Here is a 13191-nt window from a genome sequence, read left to right on the forward strand (position 1 = left end):
TTGGAACTGAGATTTGCCGTGAAATACACACCGGATTTTGAAAGCTTGGTACCAAAAAAAGATGGAAAATATCTCAAGAATTTTTTAAAATATTGACATGTTGAGATGTTAACATTTTAGATAAAGTGGACAAAGTAAAACACATTGTTGAAATTAATTTCCCCCTGCTGCTGTTTACTTTTTTCAAATGCAGCTATAAGAAAATTAAAATGATTCATGTGGCTCATATTATATTTCTACTGGGTAAGACCAGTCTAAAAGAAGTCCCCACTGTGCTTCTAGAATTATGCATGCATTTCTCTTGTGTTTCTAGAATTATGCTCATTCTTTCAGTGGCCCGTCGAATATGAGTGTGCCAGAAAATACAGAACTGCCGTCCTCTACTTATCTTTGGGGTACTGCTTTTTTCATTTTTCCTGTGGTCAGTACATCTGGGAGACACACTGTCGAACTAGCGCTTAAGGTATTTGGAAATAAAGTAAAATCTTTATATATATTTTTGAAGAACTATCCAGTACCAAATCAACAGAAATAAAATCCAGGCACATTCTAAAAAAGAAAACATTTTAGAAGAAGTCCATGGGCTTTGCCAGACAGGCCCCCAGGAATCGGGGCGTCCCAGCTGGTCCCCTGCCTTCCGTTTGGGAATCATGTGGTTTCTGATCAGGGTTTCCTTCCCTAATGATCCTACCACGAAAAGATGGTCATCATGAAAACAGGAGGCAGCATGTGACAGTCGCCTGACCCTTCTGTGTGGGAGGTGGCCCTGGCAGGGCAGGCACAAAGTTTGGTCCTTCTGGTCCTTGACTCAGAATAAAGAGACCTGGGGACTGATCTGGGTGAAGTGACAGTCCTTTCTCCTCCTGCCAGAGCCTGGCATGGAGCTAAGTCAGCGCCCTGTGCCCTAAGTATTTACCCCGATGGAGCCTGGGCACTGGGGATACCTGAGCTCTGGGAGGTAGGGCCAGGCTGGGCCAGTTGTCACTGCTGTCAGCAACCCATTGGGAGGCATTTCCCTCACAGAGCCCTTCACTGCTCACCTCTCTAGGCCTTCTTCCTTATTAACATATTTTGAGCACTTTCCAGGTGCCAAAACCAGATAAACATTATCTCATTTTGTCCCTACACACCCTCCAGGCAGGAGCTATCATCACATTCCCTATTTCACCGATAAGAAAACTGAAACACAAACAGGTTAAGCATTGGCCAAGAGTTGCAGAGCTCAGGGCCATATTCTTGACAACCTCTCCACCCTGTTCCCTGAGGAAGGGCCGGAAACCCAAAAGAATGCTGCCTCATCCTAAGAAAAAAAGTCCTGCCAGGGAGGGCACCACCCACTCACCAGCTGCTCTACCAGGGAGAACTGCTCCTCCTCCACATGTCCCACACCCTGAGGCCACTACCACCCACGAGTCAGAGTCACGTGGCCAGACACCTAGGAGTCTCCTCCAGCCACCCCTAAGCCTGACAACCGCTTCCTCTGATCATAAGCGTCTCTGGCCTCAGCCTCTTTCTTTCCAACCCCTCCCCTCACTACTGAGACCTGGGGCAAGTCACTTGACTTCTTTATGTCTCAGTTTCCCTATCTGTAAACTGGGGATAATGAAAGGCCTATCTCATAGAGTCATCATGAGGTCAAAGTGAGTTTTTTGTTAAAACACTCATACACACGCATATGTATTAATACGTAGGGCTTACCACGACCCCCAGCCCAGAGTTAGTGTCCAGTGCTATTTAACTACCATAATTACCATCTGCTTCCAGAGTCGCACACGGGACGAAACAATGGAAGCCCAATGGCAAATGTCTGAGAGGCCTGAGATGGTTTTACAAGCAGATCCGATTGCGTCCCTCCCCAGCCAAAGGTTCTGTCATGCCCGCCCCACCCGCCATGAGCCAAGAATGAGGCACAAACTCCTTGGGCTGCCTTAGGGGCCCAAGCTAATGGCCCCCACCCCGGGGTCCCAGCACGTGGTTCTTTTCCATTGTGACATTCACCACTTTCTATCAATTTTGATATGCTTGTTTTTTGATTGTCCCCTCAATATAATGTCTGCTCTGTGAGGGTAACCTCATCTGGTGCTTCTGGCTGGATCCCCCAGACTTAGTGCCATACCCGGCACCTGGTAGGTGTTTGACAAATGTTTGTGGAAACCAAATGCATAAATCAGTGGACAAGCAGATGAGCAACTTATTATCATGAAAAATTTTGTAAGTACAAAGGGATGCATGCAATGCAACAGATCTCTGGAAGGCTTCCTCTTTTACTTGCCACCAACCCTGGTCATGCAGGCAGCTGCAGGTTCCCTAAATCATAGTTCTTTCTCACGGCTACGTCACCCTTGTACACTGTACTAAGAGGAAGAACCAGCTTCAAGGTTTCTGTACTTCATGCTGGGAGGGGGTCATGACAGCCCTCAGGTAGGTCACAAGGACACTCCTTGGGAAGGGAAATCTCATCCTAACTGCTGAGTCACGGCCAAGGGTGTCAAACTCAGTCCCTGCCCTGTTCTCCCCTTCCTGCACGGCTCGGCTGTATTCAAGTGTGTTCACTGGCAAGGCGCTGCCAGGGAGGAAGGAAGAGAGCAAGCCCAGAGAGAGGAGGGAGCCGGTTTGTGGTGGGCGGCCTGGACCAATGTCCTGTGTGGGGGAGAGAACTAGGAATAGCTAGGCTCATGTGGTGTCTACTTTGTACTGGGTTCCAGTTAATCCTCACCCACACCCCTGTGAAATGGTCAGTTCTCACCAGTTCTTAGGTGTGGAAACAGAGCTCTGAGAGGTTGAGTGTTTTGCTCAGGGTCACATAGCCGGCCAGAATTACCTAGTCGTAAACTACCCTCCACTATGTGTCAGGTGCTTAGAACACATCACTGACTTTAATTTTTTTACAACAAACTTATGAGCTATATGCTGTTTTTAGCCCTGTTTTACAGACGAGGCAACTGAGGCTTGGCTGGGGGAAAACACTTGCCCAGAATCTACAGTCAGGAGCTGGCAGAGGTGTGATTCGAACCCAGTGCATCTCCAGCAGCCACGTGCCTCCCTCTGCACCCAGCTGCCTCCTTCGTCAGCTTCGATCAGTGGCAAGGCTCTGGGCTTCTGCACAGCTGGGCAAGGGGCAGATGAAGCGATGTCCAGGCCGAGGACGCGGAGCTGCGGCCAGCCCTTCCCCCAGCCTCACAGTCTCCACCTCTCGCCCTCCACTCCACCACCCTCCTCTATCGGACAAGCCCCAACAAGAGTGACCTGTGTCTGCATGCCCTGGAGCAGGAACGCAACACAAGGGACATCTGCTAGTGACACCCCAGGGAAGTTGTGGCTGGGGAGGTGCTAGGAGTTGGCCACCTTCCCCACTTAGGAGCTAGGACAGAGGAGGTGGTGACTTATCCCCTGTCACAGGCTGGTGGGTAGGAGAGCTTCCAGTCAAGTGTACCTCTCACTGCCCCTGAGGAGCCCTCTGGTCAACCCGGGCCCTCGGGCCATTCCCTACCCTGCAGGCTCTGTTCTCCATCGGCTGATGGACCCTACCTCCTTTCCAGACTCCATGGAGGAACCGGGGTGTTCCTCCCACCTGCCTCTCTGTCTCCTCCGCGGTTCCAGCCCAGGCCTTTAGCTCTCCCAGGACTGGTGGAACTGGTTGCCAAGTTAAATACCCTCTAGTCACATGTACAGTCTCCTGCCTTGGCTGTTCGGAAGCCCCCGCCCCCCCAATCATGGGTGCCCTTTTTAGGGAGTAAACGGAGCTAGAACAAGGGACAGGTGCTCAGGGATAGACACACGAACAGATAGCCTGAAAGGAGGCAGATGGGGACACAGCAGGGGGACCCACACAACTACACTAAGAAAAGAAAGCAGGCAATATACACACGAAATGTTGGTACCAGATGTGAGCAAGGCAGATAAAGGAATTTGTGTGACTGCAGAGCACAGGGCTGAAATAAAATGCCTTGATTACTAATGGGCCAAACGTAGCCTCCTGGAGGCCAAGTGCGTGACTTTTAAAGAAATATCCCGAAAAGGCCTGGCCCAGTTGAGAGCCTTGGAACCTTTTTTTTTTTTTTTTAAATGGCTTTATCAAGATACAATGCACACACCATACAATTCGCCCACTTAAAGTGGACATCTCAGCGGTTTTGAGAATAGCCACAGAGTTGTGCAACCATCGCCATAGTCAATTTTAGAATATTTTCGTCATCTCAGAAAGAAACTCTTTAGCTATCATGTCCCTATCCCTCATCCCCGCTCCCCTGAGCCTTAAGCAGACACTAGTCTGACTTTCTGTCTCTATGCATTTACCTATTCTGGACATTTCATGTAAATGGAATCATGCAATTTGGGTGCTGATCCCAAAGGGGTTGGGAGATGCTGTAGGGCCCTGCCTGTCAGCTCAGATGTCCTGGAGCTCTCAGATTCCTGCCTCATACCTCCAAGATGCTGCCCAGCACTCCAGGAAGGGGGTTTTCCCAGGTCAAGAGGGTATTTAGTCAAGAATTCTAGGCCTGCCACGGTGGCCTTAGGCCCACCAGGTTCTAATCATCTGAGATCATCAGTCCTGATGGGGAAGGTCAATTTCAAGGCCAGGGCACAATATGGGAACAAGAATAGGCCACCTGGGTCATTGGCCTGTGCACTCAAGCTCACATGGACACACATGTATGCACACATCCATACAAGCAGGGTATATATACAAGTGTGCAGAGGGGACACACACGTGCACACGAACAGGGTCGTGCAGGCAGGGAGGACTCCGAGCTGCAAGCGACAGAAATGCAGCTCAAACTAGTGCAGGCATAAGAGGGAACCTGCCGGCTCATATTTAGGGATTGGATGGTAGGGTCTAGAACCAGGTCTCAGAAAACACCAGAATTCTCTCCCATGTCTCATGTTTCTCTCTGTGTATCAGCTCTGCACAGCTAAACCATCTTGCCCAACTTGGACTCACACCTTCCCACCCCTGTGCCAGCTCCAACTGGCAAAAAACTCAGGGCAGGCTTCCGGCTGGCGCATCTTAGGTCACATGTGCACATCCCTGGATCAATCACTGTATCCCAAAGAAGCAGAGTGGCAAGGACTAGTCTTAGGGTAGGAAACTGCCATATGGAAAATCACTGTGGGCTGAAAAGCCACCCCGATTTGGAAGGAGAGCCTAGTAACAGTATGCTCTGGACAATTTAGCTTCTCAGTTTCCTCATCTATAAAGCAGGAGAAATAATCAAACCTGCTCCAGAAGCGTTGTAAAGACTAGATGAGTTAGTATGTACCAAACACTTCGCACAATGCCTGGCCCATGGAAAGTAATACCAGGTGTTACCTGTTGTTGAATATTACTATTATTACTACTACTTAGAGTCAGCAGAGCCGTGCTGGGAGGCTCATGTTATCCCCATTCTGCAGGGAAGAAAGGCCACATAGAGCTTTTGCAGAGCTGCACGCTTCTGGAAATTGAAGAATCATCAGACAGTAACTTTCTGGAAACTGCTGCAGGGGACTGAGAAAACCAAGGTGGTGTGCAAGTCACATCTACCTATCACCAGAGTAGCAGTCCAAACACTTGTGTCCACCACATCTTGGTCTCAGTTGCCAAGAAAAATACAACTTGGTCAAGCGCCGGAGGGAACAACGCTCCACTCACCAGGGGAAAGGACAGGGCAAGTCAGCTTCGGCAGTGGTCGACCATCCCCCACAGCCTGGGGGTCCCTCCCGTCAGCCAACACGGGCCATTGCCCTGCACATGCCGCAGAAAGAAGGACCCTTTCCCCTCCGCATGGGAGACAGAGATAGCAGTAGGTTGGCCAGGTGCCGTATGACGCACGTACATACTTCAGTAGAACAAAGGCGCATACATTAAGTCAGAAACAGGGAAAGACATGCCCCACACAGGGCAATAAGCCAGCAGGGACTACGCAGGCTCTCTATCTCCCGGTGAGGAAGTGTTCCAAGGCCAAGGCCCACTCTCAGGCAGCCCAGCGGCTGGACAGACTGTTAGCTCCAGATGCCTTTCCTGGCCCAAGGCAAGGTGGACCAAACTTAAAGACCTTCTATAGATGGGGGAACTGAGAAGTTATCTCAGTCTGAGGCTTCTCAGCCTCAGCCATACTGACATTTGGGGCTGGATAATTCTTTGCTGTGGAAGCCGTCCTGTGCACTGTAGGACATTTAGCAGTGTCCCTGGTCTCTACCCACGAAATGCTAGTAGCACTCCCCGCCCCTGTGAGTTGCAACAACCAAAAATTTCTGCTGCGGGGTAAAATGGGTTGAGAGAAGCACGGATCAGGATAAACCCTGTCAGATTACAGATGCAGAAATGGAGGCCCAGACAGGCGAAGGAAGCAGAACCAGCTGGAATCCCTGCCTCCACTGTCACCACCTTCCTTTCAGGCAGGCAGAACCTGAAGCTCAGAGAGACTTGCCCTGGGCCACACAGCAGGTAAGTGACCATCAGGGCCAGACGCCCAACTCCAGGCCCAAACAGCCCCCTGAGAGCTGAAGGCAACTTCACTGACGGAGTTCTGGTAAATAGATGACAAATGCTGGCTAATTTTTAAATTACATCTGTTGACATGTCAATTGTCAAGTGTAAACATCTGTGTGTTTCCACTGGGGTCAGTTTGGCTCCTTCCAGTTTCTGCGTCAGATATGGGCAGAATTACAGGTTTCTGAGCTGATGTGCCACCTTTGGCTCATATTATCCTGGCTCTTGGTGGGCAAGTGGCTCTGGTAGATACGTGACTATCTGTCACAATAAAATCATAAGCTGTAGGTGCTGGATGCATCCTCATAATGTATCTGATTCAACACCTGTGTTCTCCAAGTGGGAAACTGAAGCCCGTGGGAGGCAGGAGCACCCCACTCAAGGCTGCACATGGAGCTGGACGGACTGGCTGTGCTCACTGCTTGTTTCTTAACAACTTTATTAAGATATAATTCACATACCATAGAATTCACCCACTTACAGTACATAATTCAAGGGCTTTAATCTAGTCACAAGAATGGTGCAACCATCACCATCATTAATTTAAAAACATTTTCGTTACCCTTCTCAAAAAGCTCACACCCAGAAGCAATCATGGCCCCACCCCAGTTTTCCCCCAATTCCCCCAGCCCCTAGCAACCACTAATTTCTGTCTCTATGAATTTGCCTATTCTGAACATTTCATATAAATGGACTCATACAATATGTGGTCTTTAGTGACTAGCTTCTTTCACTTAACATGATGTTTTCAAGATTCATCCGTGTTGGAATGTATTATCAGTACTTCATTCCTCCTCAAGGCTAAATAATATTCCATTGCGTGGATAGACCGCATTGCTTGTCCATTCACTTGCTGATGGACATTTCTATTGTTGCCACTTCGTGTTTTCTTGTTACCTCCTGCTGACTGAGAACTTCTTGTGTACCAGTCTGAGCACTTGACTTGTAGACAGAGAGCACAGCCCTGTAGGAGGCAAAATTGTTCCGATTTCACAGTCGGGGAAACTGAGGCCCTGAGGAGCCAAGAGACCAGCTCAAAGATCCAAATCAGAGCTGCTCCTCAAGGTCTCAAACTGGCAGCCCGGGGGGCCACATGGAATGCACGGTGTCTCATTTGGCCTGAAAAGTATTTCGCAGTTGTTTGAATTAGCTGTCCACATGAGAAAGCTGAGAGAGAGAGAGAGAGAGAGAGAGAGAGAGAGTGTGTGTGTGTGTGTGTGTGTGTTTAAACAAACAGATTTCTAGCTTCTCTTGAAAAAAATAAAAATAAAAATCACAAGATCTGGCCACAGAGGGCCTGCGTGTCCCCTGGAAAGAGGTTGGGAACAGCTGCTGAGGGCCGGTGCGGACCCCTTAGGGCAGGCCTGCGCTCGCTCCTGTCCTCTGGCCCACCTGCTTGGTTAGGGTGACCAACCGGCTGGCTTGCCCAGGGCTGTCCCAGTTTCAAAACTGAAGGTTCAGTGCCCAGGAAGCCCCTTGTCCTCAGGCAAACCGGGATGATTGGTCACTCCACTGGCCCTGAAGCCTCACCGCCTGCCATCCCTGCCACCCCTGCCACCACCCATCGCTGTCCCCTTAGCACCTTTCACTATGGAATCACCTTCCAGCTTTTGTCGAGGGTCTGGTGTCTTCGTGGCTACAGTCTTCTTTAACCATTTCTTGCTGTGCGCACATTCTCCAGGGCTAATGTCAGGCCCAAACTTCTCATGGGTCCTTGGCGAGGCGAGAAAAATGAAGAGTCTGAATTCTTCATTAACCTGGACTCCATTTCAACTCCTGACCTTCATTCCGAAAGAGAGTCCTTTCTGCCTCTATGAGCATGCTTCATCAAACAATGGGGAGGGGAGGTGGCTTAGTGAGGCTTTTAATGTCTTCATTAGTAGAAATAAAAAGTTAGCAGTCTCATGTTCGCTCTGAAAATTCTTAAATAAACTTTAAATTTTAGAATAGTTTTAGATTTAGAGAGAAATTACGAATATAGTGCAGTTTCACATACTACTCATATTCAGCTTTCTCTGTTACTAACATCTTATGGGATGCATTTGTCACAGTTAACGAACCAATACTGACACATCATTATTAACTAAAGTCCATGCTTTATTGGGGTTTCCTTAGTTTTTTCCTAATGTTCTTTTTCTGTTCCAGGATCCCATCCAGGACACCATATTACACTTAGTTGTCATGTCTCCTTAGGCTCCTCTGGGCTGTGACAGTTTATCAGGCTTTCCTTGTCTTTGATGACCTTGACAGTTTGGAGGAGCATTTGTCATGTATTTTGTAGACTGTCCCTCAAGGTGGATTTTTCCAGAGTTTTTCCAATGATTAGACTGAGTTGGTATGTTTGGGGAGAAGGCCCATTTTCATCGCAATCACAGCAGGGTGTGTGCTCTGAAGATGACCTATCGCCGTTGGTGCTGACCTTGATCACCTGGCTGATCAAGGTGAATTATTTGGAATTCTTCTGCATGAAAGATTTACCCCTCCCTCAATTAAAAAAATTATTATCAGCAAAGCCCTAAATTGTGGCGGTCACCACCATAGACTCCAGATAGCCAGATGGGGTCTGCCAGAGGAGAGAAAGACCCTCTGTGTGCCATGCCTACTGGGGGCATTTTTGTTTCACACAAGAGGCGGCTTCCTGGCAAAATGGGTCTCAGGCGCCCCAATTTACAGAGAGGGGAGTGACAAGCCCCAGGTCATGCTGTGTGAGTGACAGCTGTAGGGTTTGAACCCACTGGTTTCCCACCTACCTTTTCCCGCCCCAACTAAGTCATGCTTGCTAAAGCTACCTGCTGGCAAGCAGGAAGAATCCTGGTCAGGAAGCGGGGTAACTATACCACCCTGAATCCTCTGCCCTGGACCCAAGGGGCACCACTAACCTAAGGGGAGAAATCCCACCCAGCGGCACTTCGGAGGGCTCCCACTGCTGCTCCAGAAACCTCTAACTGGAAAATCAAAAGTCAGGAGACAGACTGCCTGAAGCCCCCACCTGAAGTGTGCCACCTAGCGTCAGCCCTCCCTCGCCATCCTTTACACTGGGCAAGCTGGGTACCCACCCGCAGGGAGAAGCCGGGACATTGCATTTGGACTCTTGGCTCTTCCCTGAGGCTCATCTCCATCAGTCCCCTGCCTTTCGGCAGGGGTGGGCTGGGTTGGGCATCGGTGAAACCAGCTGGGATACTCCCATGGGGAGATCTGGGGGTCCTGAACTCCACTCTGGCCCTCTAAGGTCTCTGTGGTGTCCTCAGACCTGGGAAATGTAGCTCAGGTTCCCAGGCAGAAGCACCAGACAGAGGGAACCTGAGATGTTGATTGACAACTTGAGAGAGCACTTCCTGCTCTCTAAGCCATGGGGTCCTCCTCTGTAAGACGGGAGTAAAAGCTGACTCCCTGGAGGCTACCCAGTCCTGCCTCCCACCTGGGCTCAGCAATCCCGGACACCCAGCGCCCGCGGCCTGTGACAGCAGCGCCCCCTTCTGGCCGGGTGCCTCTTGGCCTCTGTGGTGCGTCCCATGCTCTCTGCCTCCTCCTGCAGGCCACTCTGGGAAGGGCTGCTCCGTTGAAAGCCACCAAAAGGGAGACCAGAACTGGGTTTCTAGACTGGGCACTCCTGGGTTCCGATCTCGGCTTTACCACCTATACCACTGAACCCCTCAAAACTTAACCCAAATGCTTTGTCATTTGTAAAATGCATAACATATTTATTATATTTTTGGCTGAGGCAGAAAACCCTTACGGAAAAAAAGGCACACATCTTATGCGAACAGCTCAACAAATAAATCCTCACAAAGAAAACGAACTCGTGAACTACCCAGGACAAGAGCGGACGCATTACAGGAATCCCAGAAAACCCCATACTGCTCACCGACCCCCGCCGCCCGGGCCCTCCCCCGCCCCTTCACGGCTCCCTCCCACTTCCCTAAACGTGGCCCAAATCCTAACACCCAGTATAATGGGTGTAACGTTGACGCCTTCCTTGCAGGGCTGTGGTGAGGATAAGATGGGGCGTCGTGTAGGGAAGTGCTCAGTACACGGGCTCTGGCACCCTTTTCTCTTCCACTCTCCCCGCCCTGGTCGACAGCGGCAGAGTGTCCTTTCCTCAGCGCTGTATTCGTAACCCATAGCGAGTGACGTAGAACTACTGGCTAAATAATAGGTGACAAGCACATCTGTGTCTCTCTGTGGTAACATTTGCCCCCAAATTTATGGCCCTCCAGCCTTGTCCATTCTGTACTCTCAATACTGTAATTTCTACCCACCATCCCTGCTGGGCTGGGCCCTGAGCCTCTCTCTAGAATCACTAACCAGTCCTTCAAATAGTCCCCAGTCTCCACTCCAAATCCAATCGCCAAAGGATAACCAGGGTTCTCTTTCCAAAACACAGACCTCAGGAGTCACTCCTCTGCTTGCAACACTCTGTGGGTCCCTGTCACACTCAGGATAAAGTCACACCCCTCACATCATTTAAAACCTTTTACCTCACATCTGTTAGAATGGCTATTATTGAGAGAGAGAGAGACAGACAGACAGACAGACAGACAGACAGACAGAGATATCAAGTGTTGGTGAAGATGTGTAGGAAAGGGAATCCTTGTGCCCTGTTGGTGGGATTGTAGACTGGGGCAGCCTCTCTGGAAAACAGTATGGAGATTCCTCAAAAAATAAAAAATAGAACTACCATATGACCTGGCAATCTCACCTTTGGGTATATATCCAAAGGAAACAAAATTACTATCTCAAAGAAATATCTGCACCCCCACGTTCATTACAGCATTGTTCACAATAGCCAAAACATGGAAAATACTTAAGTGTCTGTCGATGGATGACTGGATAAAGAAAATGTGCTATATACATTTAATGGAATATTAGTCAGCCATAAAAAGTAGAAAATCCTGCCATTTCAACAATGTAGATGGAGCCCGAGGGTATAATACTAAGCAGAATAAGTCAGACAAAGACAAATCCTGTATGATCTCACTTATATGTGGAATCTAAAAAAGCTGAATTCAAAAAAATAAATTAATTAAAAATAAAAAAATTAAAAAGTTGAATTCATAGATGCAGAGAACAGACTGGTGATTGCCAGAGGCAGGAAGAAGGGGAGGGTGTGGTGGTGAATTAGTTGAAAGTGACCAAAAGTACAAACTTCCAGTTATAAGATAAATAAGTCACAGGGACATAATATACATCCCTATGGTGATTATAGCTACAATACTGTGTTGTATATTTGCAAGTTGCTAAAGAAGTAGATCTTAAAAGTTTTTAGCACAAGAAAAAAAATTGTAACTACGTGAGGTTATGTATGTTAATTAAATTTATTGTGGTAATCATTTCACAATACATACAATATTAAATCATTATATTGTACACCTAAAACAAATACAATGTTATATGTCAATTATATCTCAAAAAAACTAGGAGGAAAAATAAACCTTTTTAATCTGGGTGTTGAGTGAGGGAACTGACAAACAAAATGGATGCAGTCAGGCTCCCTCCCAGCAAGCCAAGTGGTTTTCCCACGGCCTTAGCTACAGCATCCCAGGTGACCTTAGTTACAGCATCCTATGAATCTTAGATATAGCGTTCTATATAACCTGTTGAATGCATGAGCACTGTGATTGATTGTGATTGATTATAGCACCTGGCCTTCAGCCACTATTATGCACCCTGTTATAAGAACAGCCTCCAGGGGGAGCTGGATCTGTGCCTGCGCCTTGCCGGATCCTGCTATGCCTGAATAAAGCTGAATGTCGCATCTGCCCACGGCTCCTCGCATATTCTTCCAGCCGTCAGAACCACGCATCCGAAGCTTTGGTACCCCGAACCTGCAGAACCCTGGGCCTTGTCTTGTCTCTGATACAATCGCTTACCATTTCCTTTTCCATTCTGGGCTCCTGCATACTAAATTCACCGTAACCCTCTACACCCTTTCACCCTATGGTGCTTCTGGCATCGGGGTCTTTGCGTATGCTATTCTTGCTGCTGAAAGACCCTGCCTGTAGAGACCTAGCCTGTATCTCTGTCCACTCACTACTTATCTTTCAGGATGCAACTCAAATATCCCCACTGCTGAAAAGCCTTCTTTCCTTCCCACTCCCTGCCTGCTCAGAGTGGATCCCTCTTTCATCTTGTCCTTCAGGTCTCTGCCCAGGCTCCACCTCCCCCAGGAAGCCATGCCTGACCACCTCCCCACTCCCAAGGTCCTGGGTTGGAATAGGCTGCCTTTCATCTGTCTGCCCTTGGGGACTGTAAGCTCTGTGAGGACTGGGACTGTATCTGAGTACCGAGGTATCACCAAGGCCTAGCCTGGACCCAGCAGAGAAGTCAGTGTTTGGTGGATGGATGAATGAATAAATGAGGGAAGGAAGGAGTTTGGATATGCAGGTTAGAGCTGGTGATCACAAGGAAGGATGCCTGAGTGCTACTCGGAGGGCTTCCTGGCTTCCTGAGAAGTGTAAAGGCTTTGCTCCGACACAGGTCTCGGCTCCTTTCATGTCATCTAAGTCTCAGCTGCTCCATGTGAGAACTTGGGAAAATGGTAATACATTTCCCAGGTGGTTGTGAGGACTGAATGGAATCAATCCTTGGGTATTACCAGGCCAAGGTCCCATTGCCTGGACCTTGAATGCTTGATGTCAAAGCTCAAGGGCCAATGATGGGATGTGAGGCGGGAGTGTTCAGGACACACGGTGTACAAGGGCTCCGATGCCCCCTCTGTG

The 13191-nt window shown here is 48.8% G+C and overlaps 1 protein-coding gene and 1 long non-coding RNA gene across 2 annotated transcripts in view; one reads left to right on the plus strand and one right to left on the minus strand.

The window, feature by feature from the left end:
- LITAF (lipopolysaccharide induced TNF factor) overlaps positions 1-13191 on the minus strand; it is a 91569-nt gene that overhangs the window by 61508 nt on the left and 16870 nt on the right. The window lies entirely within an intron of this gene.
- Positions 5877-8374, plus strand: LOC120620395 (uncharacterized). The gene is made up of 3 exons (XR_005657841.1): positions 5877-6210; positions 6290-6427; positions 8154-8374. It is a non-coding gene; the product is annotated as an uncharacterized LOC120620395 (long non-coding RNA).

Source organism: Pteropus medius, unplaced genomic scaffold (genome assembly GCF_902729225.1).
Source record: "Pteropus medius unplaced genomic scaffold, Ma_sr-lr_union100, whole genome shotgun sequence".
NCBI lineage: Eukaryota > Metazoa > Chordata > Mammalia > Chiroptera > Pteropodidae > Pteropus > Pteropus medius.